Source organism: Rhinopithecus bieti, unplaced genomic scaffold (genome assembly GCF_001698545.2).
Source record: "Rhinopithecus bieti isolate Rb0 unplaced genomic scaffold, ASM169854v2 scaffold_2205, whole genome shotgun sequence".
Lineage (NCBI taxonomy): Eukaryota > Metazoa > Chordata > Mammalia > Primates > Cercopithecidae > Rhinopithecus > Rhinopithecus bieti.
This window is the reverse complement of record NW_016803673.1, coordinates 2,948,788-2,961,303: the sequence shown is the minus strand read 5'-3', so window position 1 is coordinate 2,961,303 and position 12,516 is coordinate 2,948,788. Positions and strand designations below refer to the sequence as shown.

Here is a 12,516-nt window from a genome sequence, read left to right as displayed (position 1 = left end):
GGCTAGTTTTTTGTATTTTTTAGTAGAGATGGGGTTTCACCAGGTTAGCCAGATGGTCTTGATCTCCTGACCTCGTGATCCGCCCATCTCGGCCTCCCAAAGTGCTGGGATTACAGGCTTGAGCCACCGCGCCCGGCCAAAACTCAGTGTTTTGAGTGTACGCTACACAGACACATTTCAAGCAAACAGCCACAGATTTTAATGCTACTTTTCTTTCATGCCTTCGGCTACTTAAATGACAAAACCAATGCAAAGACTAACCTTTCAGAGATTTATAATATGGGAAACTTACAGGGAATTATCTTTTAAAAAAGTATTATGATGTAAAGGAAAGGATAAATGCTAAACATATCTTCACCCAGCAGGGTAGGCGCAAAGTCACCAATTTGCTTGGTTATTACAGAACCATTAACACGTTGCCTCAATCGATTTAGTCAGAATGTTTAAATGACACCCCAAAGGACTTTAAATCACAGAAATGTAGGCCTAGAAACTTCACCAATGAAGACACTGAGGCTCACAGAACTTAAGTGACCCACTGAAGGTCAAAAGCTATCTGACTCTTTAGGAGAGCCTGAAATGGTTGAGATATTGCTCTATGTGGCTCATCGGCATTCAAGAATATCCAATTAATTCCAGGAAAAGCTAATTTTAGTTCACTATGGGCCTGGAACCCAGAAATAAACATACCTGTAGCCTAACAAACTTCAAATGAAGACAGAGCTATAAGATCAAGTCAGCTCTAATTCAGAGCCCAAAATTCACCCAACACTACATACATAAGAGGCCAGAAGCTATTTTAAGAAATACCTCTGCGATAAATAATAAATGAAAATAGCCAGATTGATACTTGAAGCCAGTGGTCCTCAACCTCTGGTGCACATCAGTCTTCTTCCAAAATACATACACAAGGTGTCCGAATATGTAGGTCTACCTACTATAGTGCCAAATATCTGTACATTGAGGTTCTCATGAGCACTATGGTTTCAGATCTCGTTTCCAGCAAGTTCATCATTCTGCAAACATTACATACAGAGGTATATATTAGATTTGCCCTAGTAAGACTGTTAAGTTTCATCTCACGAGTGAAACCAGGCATGCACAGAAGGCATCATATTACACCACAACAGTAGCAGTATCAGTTTTTACTCTTAATCCAGTGAGGAAGAGGACAACTGAGTCACAGGACTTGAAGCACTCTAATTTTACAGTAACAAAAAGGCCGGTAGCCACCTGCTTTCTAACCAGGAATTCAGGAACATCCCAAGTGTTTATGACACCAGGAAATGCATGAAGCAGAGAAAGTTTACATCATCTGCCCTTCTAGGCACGTGATGTAAGAGTGTTTTGGATAAGATATTAACTTTAGTAAGAGGGTATTTTCCGTTTACATCCTCTATAAATACCCCTTAAGTTTACACCAGGTGGTTAGAGGAAGATTCTGCAGCTCCCCAGGGCAACAGCAAAGAATGTTTCAGTGTTTCTGAGGAGCCTCATTTGCCTGATGCATGACTGTTAAAGGTACATTTCCCTACACAACCCTAAATCAGTTTTCACATTTGCATATTCCAGGTTTACTCAGGAATGCTCAACTTAAGAATCACAGGTGGTTGCTCGGTAAATCAAAGGCTCCCCAAAGATTAGGTTTTATAATGCTTCCCAAAATTTACAGCTCCACTTTGCCAGGCTGTTTGAATTCAGATGACTCCAAGTTGATCCCAAAATTATAAATCAAAGTATCTCAGAAGAGTATTATTCTATTTTAGCACTTTTATAGCTTACTCTATGCAACGTGAAGTGTTATTTCTATGCTTTCTATTAAAAAAAAAAAAAGGCCAGCAAGGATTTTAGCAGGACTTCTTTCTGCAGTAAACTCATCAGTTTTATTAAAATATCAAGTACTTTTTGGCCTAATTTAGACTAACAAATTTACATGCACAACACTACCATCCCAAACAAAAGCTAAGGTGGATAAGCCAAGTGCATCCCCCCACTTTAACATTAAACAGAACACACGTGCATAAACCTTGGCTAAATGATAAATTTTAATCACATACAGGTCAGCTTTGATCCAACAACAGATAAATGTAAGAGTCATATCTTTGGAGTCAGTCAGATCCCAGCAGTTCCAGTCCTGGCTCAGATACAATCGGGGTGTGATCTTAGGCAAAGTACCCTGCTCTCTCCGGGCCTCAGTTTCTTCATTTGAGAAGACTGGAGGTGTTAATAGTGACTGCCTCTTCTCTTTGTCGTGAGGACCAAAGGAGATAACGACTGCCAAGCACCTCCACAGTGCCTGGCACACAGAGAGCAAGCACTCCATTCACGTTAGCTGTTGTTCTTAGTTAGGAGGACAGCGTCCCCTCCCAAGTCCCCACCACAAATCCAAAACACACAAAGCAAAACTCTTTAACAGGAAACACAAAGAAAGAGCTTTAATTCTACAAGGTCCCTCCGACCGCAGGCTCTTCATCCTCCAGTTCCTCAAATGAATGAATGAACGCCTAGGAGTGGCTCTGCCAATAGCTGTCTCTTAGGAATCACCTTTGCCGACTTTCAGGTAACTGTCTTTCACCATCAATTAAATTACCCACAAGTACACCCAGAGCGAGGCACAACAGTCATGCAAATTTCAGCGGAGACACCGAGTCCGGGCGAGTCCTTGATCCCCACAGGCAACCTCCATTCATTCTCCACGCCCCTCTGCCCCGACCCCTCTCTTTAAGTTCCGGGACCAGCCCTACCCTCGCGACCCTTCCCCTCCCGCCAAGGGTCTCTACACTGCCCTCCGCACCTAGCGTGAACCTGTCACCCCACCAAGTGAGGGGCTGACGAAGGGGCCCACCTCACCCCTGCCCGAGGGACCGAGGCCCGGGGTGCAGCCGTCCCCTCGGGCGCCAAGGAGGGGCGAAGTGCCCGGTCCGGCTCGCCTCTCCTCCCCAGGGACCCGCCAGTCCCGGCCGGGCCCGTCGGAGATCGCGCGTAATAAGAGGGAGGGGAGAGCTCTCCGACCCCCCCCTTCCCCGGGATCCCTACCAAGCAATTGAGCCTCTTGCTCCAGCCCCTCCGAGCCTCCCCGACTGCAGTCATGGTGCCGAGGCTGCCCCAGGAAGCCCCCATAAAAGGAGGGGAGACACCCCATACTCACCCACCGTCTCCTCCCCCTCAGCTGTTTACCTCACAGTCTCTCCAGCCTACAGGGCGCCGCCATCTTGGACGTACAGCACCTCCCCCGTCGTGAAAGGTCCAAGGCCGACGGCGGCCTCCGCCACGAAAAGAGTCCCCTCCGGAGCTCCTCTCCTTCTCGAAAGGAAGGACAGAAGGCCGCGCTCGGCAACCTCGCCAGAAGGAAGAGGCTCTTCCACTCATAACTCACGATGCGGGTTGGACGAGAAAAAAAAAGCAAGGAGGGTTTTTATGGAAGGGGGCGGGGCCAGGCGGAAGGATCCCGAAAGGAGGCTGCTAAGAGATCTTGTGACTCCGCGAAGGAGGCAAAAAGAAGGGCCGGCGCGGCGGGAGGAGCCAAGCGAGAGCCCGAGGGGCGGGGCGGGTGGTCACGTGACTGGCGGGCGGGGGGACACGGCAGAGAGGTGTAAACAAGCTGGAGGAGGGTGGGTGTGGTTCGAGCGCCCTCCCCTTTGCCCCCTCGAGTCGTTTCTGCCCTTCGCTTGCCTGGCGACCCCCGAGGGTCTCTCTGTGGGCGGCCACAGAGCAGCGATCCTGTTTCCCAAGGAGCCGCTGGGGCCCGCGTGGGTGAAGGGCCTACTTGGGAGCCTTGGAGTTGCCGCTCACCTAGGAAGGGGCGGAAAGCTGGGGGCCAGGGCAGCCCTCCTTCCTGGGCTGAACATTTGCAGAAACCCGCCTCCGGGATTGCGGGGGACCGCCCAGGCGTCTGCCTTCAGGTAGCTCACACTTCACACCTAGTCATGACATCTAGGGAAAACCAGCCCTAATAGGAGGCAGCTTGAAAATCAGAAGGCCTTATTGCGTTTCCTGCTGAAACAAGGCTTTAGGTCCTCCAAGCCTCAGTTTCTTCCTCTGTGAAATGGGCATAATGACATCTGTGACATGAAGCATCAAGGAGATGAAGTATGGACAGCGCTTAGCCCAGAGTCCTGCGCCTAGTAAATGCTCACTCGCTAGGTAGGTGGCCGTTATTGCGAGGCTGAGTATGATGGGCTCCATCCAGCACGAACACAAAGCTCTGTGAGGGGAGGCAGAGCGAGATGAAGTGGAACTGTGGGATATGAAAGGTGTTTTGAAGGAGTAGGCATCAGGCTGGGTTTTAAAGGAAAGGTAGATTTTATGAAATATTAGGTTGGTGGAAAAGTCGTCACGGTTTTTGCCATTAAAACCGCGATGACTTTTGCACCAACCTAATAGAACCAGGCGAGGCGGCTAGGGAGAGAAGGCCATTCCAGGCAGAGGGAACCAGGGGCAAAAAAGTGCTGGGTGGGTTATGGGAATAACAGGTTTTGTCATGGGAACCAATTGGGTCACAGTGCAGGGCAGCCATAGTTAAGGGGGGCCAGATGTGTCAGTAGCCAGCACCGTGGGTGTTGTCAGAATTCGGAGCAGGCCCTGGATGGTACTGGATAGGGCCGCTGCTAGTCAGTGTAGGTAGGGCCTTGGTGAGAATTAGAAAAATGGCACCCCTGGGCTGTATTTTGGACCCTGTCCACCAGCCCCAAACCCTCCTGGGCCCTTGAGCAGTGAACAACCTTTATAAACACAGGTCTAGAGCCATGAAGGCTTAGGAGGGAGGTGAAAATTGAGCTGTTTCCTCTGTTCTAACACAGTCACTGGGGGGAAGCTAAGAGTTCTAGCTTCAAACAGACCGGAGTTTGAATGTAGGTTTCATCATACTAACTGGATGAGCCTTAGTCTCCTCACCTGCAACACAGGGCTAGTAATAATGCTAGCTCGTGGGGATTTGGGGTGAATTCAGTGAGACATTAAGCTCTAAGTGGCACAGAGCCTATTCCAGTTAATGTTCTTTTTGATAACTGTTAAGTGCCAGCTGTCAGCATTCATCACTTCCAGAAACGGATCCACCAGACACTAAATTCTTCTGTGTCACCACCCGAGCATAGTCTGCATAGGGTCCAGAGATGGAAAGGTTGAGGGAAATGGGGAAGGATGTGGATTCTCTCAGTTCCACGAATCTGCAAACTACTTCACAGAAACAAACTCTTCCCTTTGCATTCACACCAGGGCAGGGATTCACATGTCTTCAGAGATTTCTGAGACCACCAGTGATGGGAGACCTAAGGAGGAGGACAGGGGGAGCAGCGCTGCTCTGGAGCTGTGACCCAGGAAGTCCCCCACACCCTGACCTTCCTTGGTTCCATGACCTCATCCTGCAGGAATGCGTTCTGCCATGGAGGAGAGCAGCCATACACAGAGCTCATCAACTGCTCGCTCTCCAGGGGGCCATAACCACATTGTCACTGTTTCTACACTGTCTGGAAGAAGAATGGTCATTGTTTTCTCATTATGGACCACCAGTGGCTTGCGAGAAGAGGCTGAAGATGACAGGCAAAGACAGCTCTACCACCATCTCCCGCCACTTACCAGGCTGGACCACCTAGATGTTTTCTACTTCTCTGGGGTTGATTTTTATTGTTTGCTTAACAGACACTATTCAGACTACTACCTTCCGCACAGCACCCTGGAGCCTCCCTGTGACGGGGCTTCCTGGCTGGCCTGTCTGAGCAGGAAAGGACTGAGCCCTGCGTAGGCAGGCACGCTGACGGGATGCACGTGGTGGGGGACATCTGCTGCATTTGGCTGTGTGACATCTCCCCCTGGCCTTCTGAATAGGTGAACCGCCCTTCCTTGATTCTTTCAGTGCTGATGGTCCTCACAATCACAGTACCAGCCCCAGGCCACAGCAGGTGGACCAGGCCTGGCCAATCTGAGATGCCCATCATGGAGTTGTTAAAAGAAAAGACAAGTTCAATGAGATGAAATTTAATTGAGCAAAGAAAAAAGAAAGAATTCACGAATCAGACAGCCTCCAGAATCACAGCAGATTCCGAGAGACTCCAGGGGTCAGAACAAATTTGTAGACAAAGTACAGTGTCCTGGCGCAGTAGCTCACTTCTATAATCCCAGCACTTTGGGAGGCCAAGGCAGGTAGATGGCTTGAGGTCAGGAGTTCAAGACCAGCCTGGCCAACATGGTGAAACCCTGCCTCTACTAAAAATACAAAAATTAGCCGGGCATGTTAGCGGGCATCTGCAATCCAAGATACGCAGGAGGCTGAGGCAGGAGAATCACTTGAACCTGGGAGGCAGAGGTTGTAGTGAGCTGAGATTGTGCCACTGCACTCCAGCCTGGGCAACAAAGTGAGACTTGGTCTCCAAAAAACAAACAAACAGCAACAACAAAAACGAAACTAAAGTGACATACAGGAATCGGAAGTGAGGTACAGAAACAGTGAGATTGGTTGCAGCTTGGCGTTTGCCTTATTTGAACAGTTTGAACGCTCAGCAGTCTGTGAGTGGTTGAAGCATGGCTGCTGGGATTGGCCAATACTCAGCTATTGTTACAGGTGCATACTACTAAGTTAAGTTTTCAATTTTGCGTGCCTGTTAAGCTGGGTTACTGTTCGTCCACAAGGACTCGAATATGTAAGTACGGAGTCCTTCTCAGGCCATATTTCGTTTGCTTTAACAAGCAGACATGGTTGGTCTACAATGGACCTGTGACTTGAGCTGGACTAGAGTATTCCTCCCGGTCTTTATAGATGGGTGTTCTTTTTTAAAAAAAGCAATTTTTCTCTTTCCTTTGGGGTCACTAAACTGCGATGAGGAAGCTGTGGCCTCTCCCTTCCCCTGTCCTACAGCAAGGTGTGTGACAAGTCGAGTTAAAGAGTGAAAGAGAAACAGAGATGGAAAGAGAAATTCATGCTGCTATCTTCTGCATTTCCAGAGTCCCTGAAACCAGCTTTGCCCTGGCCTTCCAAGTTCCATGAAGCAATAACTATTTTGGCCAATGCTAGTTTCAATGGATTTCTGTCCCTCATAAACAAAAGGCCTTCTGAATGTAGTGGGATTCAGAGGCCTTTGGAAGGACACCACCAGTCAAAAATATTTCCCACTCTGTGCCCGAAGTTCATCCACTTGAATTGCTTTTTGGCTTTAGCTTTCAGCTGTCTGTGCGGCAGCCTCCTGGCCAGGTGCCCTGCCATTAGTGGGCATCCCCTACAGGATGGGGTCTGAGCTTCTGCTGGTAGTCCCCAAGGCCCTCTGCAGCCCTGGCCTCGCTAGCGCATTGGTTTCCCCTTGCTGTCTAGCACTGTGTCCTCTAGTACCAAGGAGCGCCCAGAGGCTTCACAACGCCCTTCGTTGGCTCAGGCCGTCTCCTCTCCTTCCGCACCAGATGGCCTCTGCAGCCTGTGCTGGTCATTCTCCATTTGCCCTTCTCTGTCTGGACTCCCCTCTAAGCCACACCTGCTAAGCATATCCTCTCCCTCCTCTTGGATTTCACCAAAGTGTGGCAGGGTCAGGTGAGCGAGGAAGAGCCTTCCCACCTGGCCTGGCCTGGCCGTGATGCACAGCTCCTGCTGCGTGGCCTGTCTCACCCATGCTGTTAGTAATGGTTCCCCTCACTCACTCTTCACACTCAGAGGTGATCACGGATCCCCACAGCTCACTAGTCCTTAGGTGCTTCAGCACCTTCTTTTTCTCTGAAGCTGCTCACACCTGTCTTTTTAATTATCCCTTGGAGGGTGCTACTGTTTCCCGCCAGGATCCCAACTGCTACAGCCCCTTGGAGAATCTGCCTTCAGCCCGGGCTACTCACTGTGAATCAAACCAAACCCACAGATACATACACACACACACACACACACACACACACACACACACACACACACCCTGATTGGACCTGGATCAGGGCTGGAAAACTTCCTCACACTGAACCAGCCAGATTCTCCTTCTTGAGAATTTGAACTGAGAGACCCCAAGAGTGAGATACATTGTGTTGGTGGAGGATTACAATTGTACACAGCTGCAGGGGGATCATTCAAACTGCTGTACTCCAGGAGAGGCAGATCACTTAGAAAACACCTCAAACAGGTGCCCTCAGGGGTTGTGCAATAAGATGGAACTGTGCTAGTCCCTGGGGGGGTAATATGGAGTTGGACCCAGCTGTGGCCATCAGCAACACTCTGGACAGCAGAGGTTAAGCAGGAAGAGCTACTACGAGCCTTGCTGAGGAAGCCGGCATGCCCAGACCAGCAAGGAGCAGGTGTGGCAACAGAGAGGAAGGAGATCTGCAGGACTAACCCATTGCCCGGGAGGCCTGCTTGGGTTTGGAAGATGCCCCTGTATCTTTTTAATAAATTCCACTTTTTCATGCCTGTAATCCCCACACTTTGGGAGGCTGAGGCAGGAGGATTGCTTGGGGCCAGGAGCTCGAGAGAAGCCTGGGCAACATAGCAAGACCCCATCTCTACAAAAAGTGAAAATTAGCCAGACACAGTGGCATGCAACTGAAGTACCAGATACTTGAGTGGCTGAGGCAGGAGGATCACTTGACCCCAGAACATTGAACCTGCAGTGAGCCACGATCGTGCCACTGCACTCCAGCCTGAGTGACAGAGTAAGACCCTTCCTCTAAAAAGTAAAAATAACACACACAAAAATTCCACTTTTACCTGAGCTAGAAGATGTTCGCTTCTGTTCCTGACAACCAACACCACCATGGAGGCTGGAGGTGGCCAAGAATGCTTTCCTTTCTTTGTCACCCAGATCATACCTGTTCTTCCTCCAAGATTCAACTCCAATGTGATCCCCACCAGGAAGTCTTCTTGGGACCCCCAGGATGGCATTGAAGGCCCCTGCCCTGAGCCCACTACCCCTACCAAATGCACACCTCCATTCCTTCCACCACACCACCTGCTTACTCAGGTTGTGCTTGTGGGCCTGTCTCCTAAGCTCTCAAGAACTCTGCTGCCCCCAGGAGGTGGGATGGATAAGAGGGCCCTTGAAACCTCTACTTCAAGGTCAAAAGACAGGAACAGGCCAGGCTCGGTGGCTCACACCCGTAATCCCAGCAGTTTTTTTGTTTGTTTGTTTGTTTGTTTTGTTTTGTTTTGTTTTGTTTCGTTTTTGAGACAGAGTCTCACTCTGTCGCCCAGGCTAGAGTGCAGTGGCATGATCTCAGCTCACGGCAAGCTCCGCCTTCCGGGTTCATGCCATTCTCCTGCCGCAGTCTCCTGAGTAGCTGGGACTACAGGCACCCACCACCATGCCCGGCTACTTTATTTTTGTATTTTTAGTAGAGACGGGGTTTCACTGTTTCACTGTGTTAGCCAGGATGGTCTCGATCTCCTGACCTCGTGATCCGCCCGCCTTGGCCTCCCAAAGTGTTGGGATTACAGGTGTGAACCACCGCACCTGGCCAGTCCCAGCACTTTGAGAGGCCGAGGCAGGTGACCCCCTGGAAACCAGGAGTTCAAGACCAGCCTGAGCATCTTAATGAGACCCCATCCCTACAAAAATATTTTAAAAATTAGCCAGGCATAGTGGTTCGCACCTGTAGTTCCAGCAACTTGGGAGTCTGAGGCGGGAGGATCACTTGAGCTCGGGAGTTGGAAGCTGCAGCGAGCCATGATCTGTCACTGCACTCCAGTCTGGGCAACAGAGTGAGACCCTGTCTTAAAAAAAACAAAAAACAAACAAAAAAAAGCTTAGAATAAATATTTCAAGACTTAGGCTAAGACTAAGGCTAAGTGGGAGCAGTGTCAGGGGCCAAGAGCTACTCTTGCTGCATGGCTCGGTGTCCATGGTAGCTCAAGCGCCCACAGGGCTGACCGCCATCTTGGTTTGCTGTTATTCCAACAATTGGAGTAAAATTTATTGTCTTACAGTTCTAGAGGCTAGAAGTCCAAGATCAAGGTGTCAGCAGGGTTGGTTCCTTCTGAAGGCTTGGAGGAGATCTGGTCCCTGTCTCTCCCCCAGCTTCTGGAGTTTGGCTGGCCATCCTGAGGCTCAACCCATCCTCCTGCTTTGTTCCTTGGCTTGAGATGCATCCCACCATTCTCTGCCTTCATATTCACACGACATTCTCCCTGTGAACTTGTCTCTGTGTCCAAAATTTCCCCTTATTATAACCACACCAGTAACGTTGAGTTGAGAGCACACCCTATTCCAGCATGACCTAATTTTAACTAATTACATCTGCAGCGACCTTATACATAGTCACATTCTGAGGAACTGCAAGTTAGAACATCAACATGTCAATGTTTGGGGGAATAAATTCAGCCCACAACAGGTCCCAAGGGCTGAGTTAGTCACATTACTATCATGGTTTGTGCAGGGGCCCTCTCTAATTTTTATACTTGCATTTGTTTGTTCCCTTTTTTTAATTTTTAATATTTATTTTTTTCTTGAGATGGAGTCTTGTTCTGTCGCCTAAGCTGGAGTGCAGTGGCACAATCTCAGCTCACTGCAACCTCTGCCTCCCAGGTTCAAGCAATTCTCCTGCCTCAGCCTCCCGAGTAGCTGGGATTACAGACACAAGCCACCACACCTGGCTAGTTTTTGTATTTTCAGTAGAGACGAGTTTCACCATGTTGGCCAGGCTGGTCTCGACCTCCTGACCTTAAGTGATCCACCCACCTCAGCATCCCAAAGTGCTGGGATTACAGGCGTGAGCCACCACACCCGGCCCTGTTTGTTCCCTTTTATCTTTATTCGCCACATCCAGTTTCCTCCTTGCACGTAAGCAACCATTGCCATGCATATCATGTGTGTCCTTTGGTCTGTATGTTTCCTTGCAAAATGTATGTGTGTGTATTTTTAATTTATGTAAGTGGAATTATGTTATAGGTGGCAATCTGTTTCTTACTTTTCCCCCCATTCAGCATCGTTATGAAGCTCCATCTAACTGCTGAGAATTATTCTGTAATGTGAACCTACCCTAATCTACTTTCCACTCTCTCAGGGATTGACACCTGCAGTAGCACCAGAAGTAACATTGTGACAAACATCACTGTACACTATACTCTATGCACTGTACACTGCACACTATAAACTATACACTATGCACTATACATTGTACACTGTACACTATGCACTATACACTATGCAGTATGCACTATGCACTACACACTATACACTGCACTATACATTGTACACTGTGCAGTATGCACTATACATTATGGACTGTGCACTATACACTGCACTATGCACTGTGCACTATGCACTATACACTATACACTGTGCACTATGCACTACACACTATACACTATACACTGTGCACTATACATTGTACACTGTACACTATGCACTATGCACTATACATTATGCACTATGCACTATGCACTATGCACTACACACTATGCACTATACACTATATGCACTATACGTTGTACACCATACACTATACACTATGCACTATACCCTATGCACTATGCACTATACACTGCGCTATGCACTATGCGCTATACACTATGCACTGTGCACTATGCGCTATACACTATGCACTATACACTATGCACTATACACTGCACTATGCACTATGCACTATACACTATGCACTGTGCATTATGCACTATACACTATACACTATGCACTATGCACTACACACTATACACTATGCACCACACACTATACACTATGCACTACGCACCGTACACTATACAGTACACACTACACTACACTATGCACTACACACTATATACACTATGCACTACACACTACACACTATATGCTATGCACTGTGTACTACGCACTACACTACACTATGCACTATACGCTATGCACTATGCACTACGCACTACACACTATACACTATGCACTACACACTATGCACTATGCACTACGCACTATGCACCATACACTACGCACTATACACTATGCAGTATGCACTATACACTATGCACTATACACTATGTACCATACTGTTCCCTTATGGATCCAGCTCAGAATTTATTTGGGATACACAACTGGGAGGAAAACTGATAGGTCATAGGGTGCATGGACTTACTTTTTTTTTTTTTATCTTTTACAGATAGGTCTTGCTCTGTTGCCCAGGCTGGAGTACAGTGACTCAAACACGGCTTACTACAGCCTCTACCTCCTGGGCTCAAGGGATTCTCTCCTCTAACCCCCCAAGTAACAGGATCACAGGCTTATGCCACAATGCCTGGATTTTTTTTTTTTTTTGTGGAGGCAGGTCTTGCCATGCTGCTCAGACTGTAGACTTACTTTTTTTTTTTTTTAAGTTCCGGGGCACATGTGCAGGATGTGCGGGTTTGTTACATAGGTAAACGTGTGCCATGGTGGCTTGCTGCACCTATCAACCCATCACCTAGGTATTAAGCCCAGTGTGCATTAGCTTTTCCTGATGCTCGTCCTCTCCCCGCCCCCACCGACAGGCCCCAGTGTGTGATGTTCCCCTCCCTGTGTCCATGTGTTCTCATTGTTCAGCTCCCACTTATAAGTGAGAACATGTGGTGTTTGGTTTTTTAGACTTTTTTTTTTTTTTTTTTTTTTTTTTTTT

General features: G+C 48.4%; 1 protein-coding gene across 5 annotated transcripts in view; it reads right to left on the bottom strand.

The window, feature by feature from the left end:
- The window catches only part of TSC1 (TSC complex subunit 1), a 53,465-nt gene extending 50,092 nt beyond the window's left edge, over positions 1-3,373 (bottom strand). For 3 of the 5 annotated variants that reach the window (XM_017849380.1, XM_017849406.1, XM_017849401.1), the window contains exon 1: positions 3,149-3,254. The gene's annotated coding sequence lies outside the window, so the exon portion shown is untranslated. Of the gene's footprint in view, positions 1-3,148 lie in introns of all 5 variants that reach the window. The other 2 variants (XM_017849390.1, XM_017849397.1) reach the window with 2 other exon arrangements.
- Positions 3,374-12,516: the final 9,143 nt, after the last annotated feature.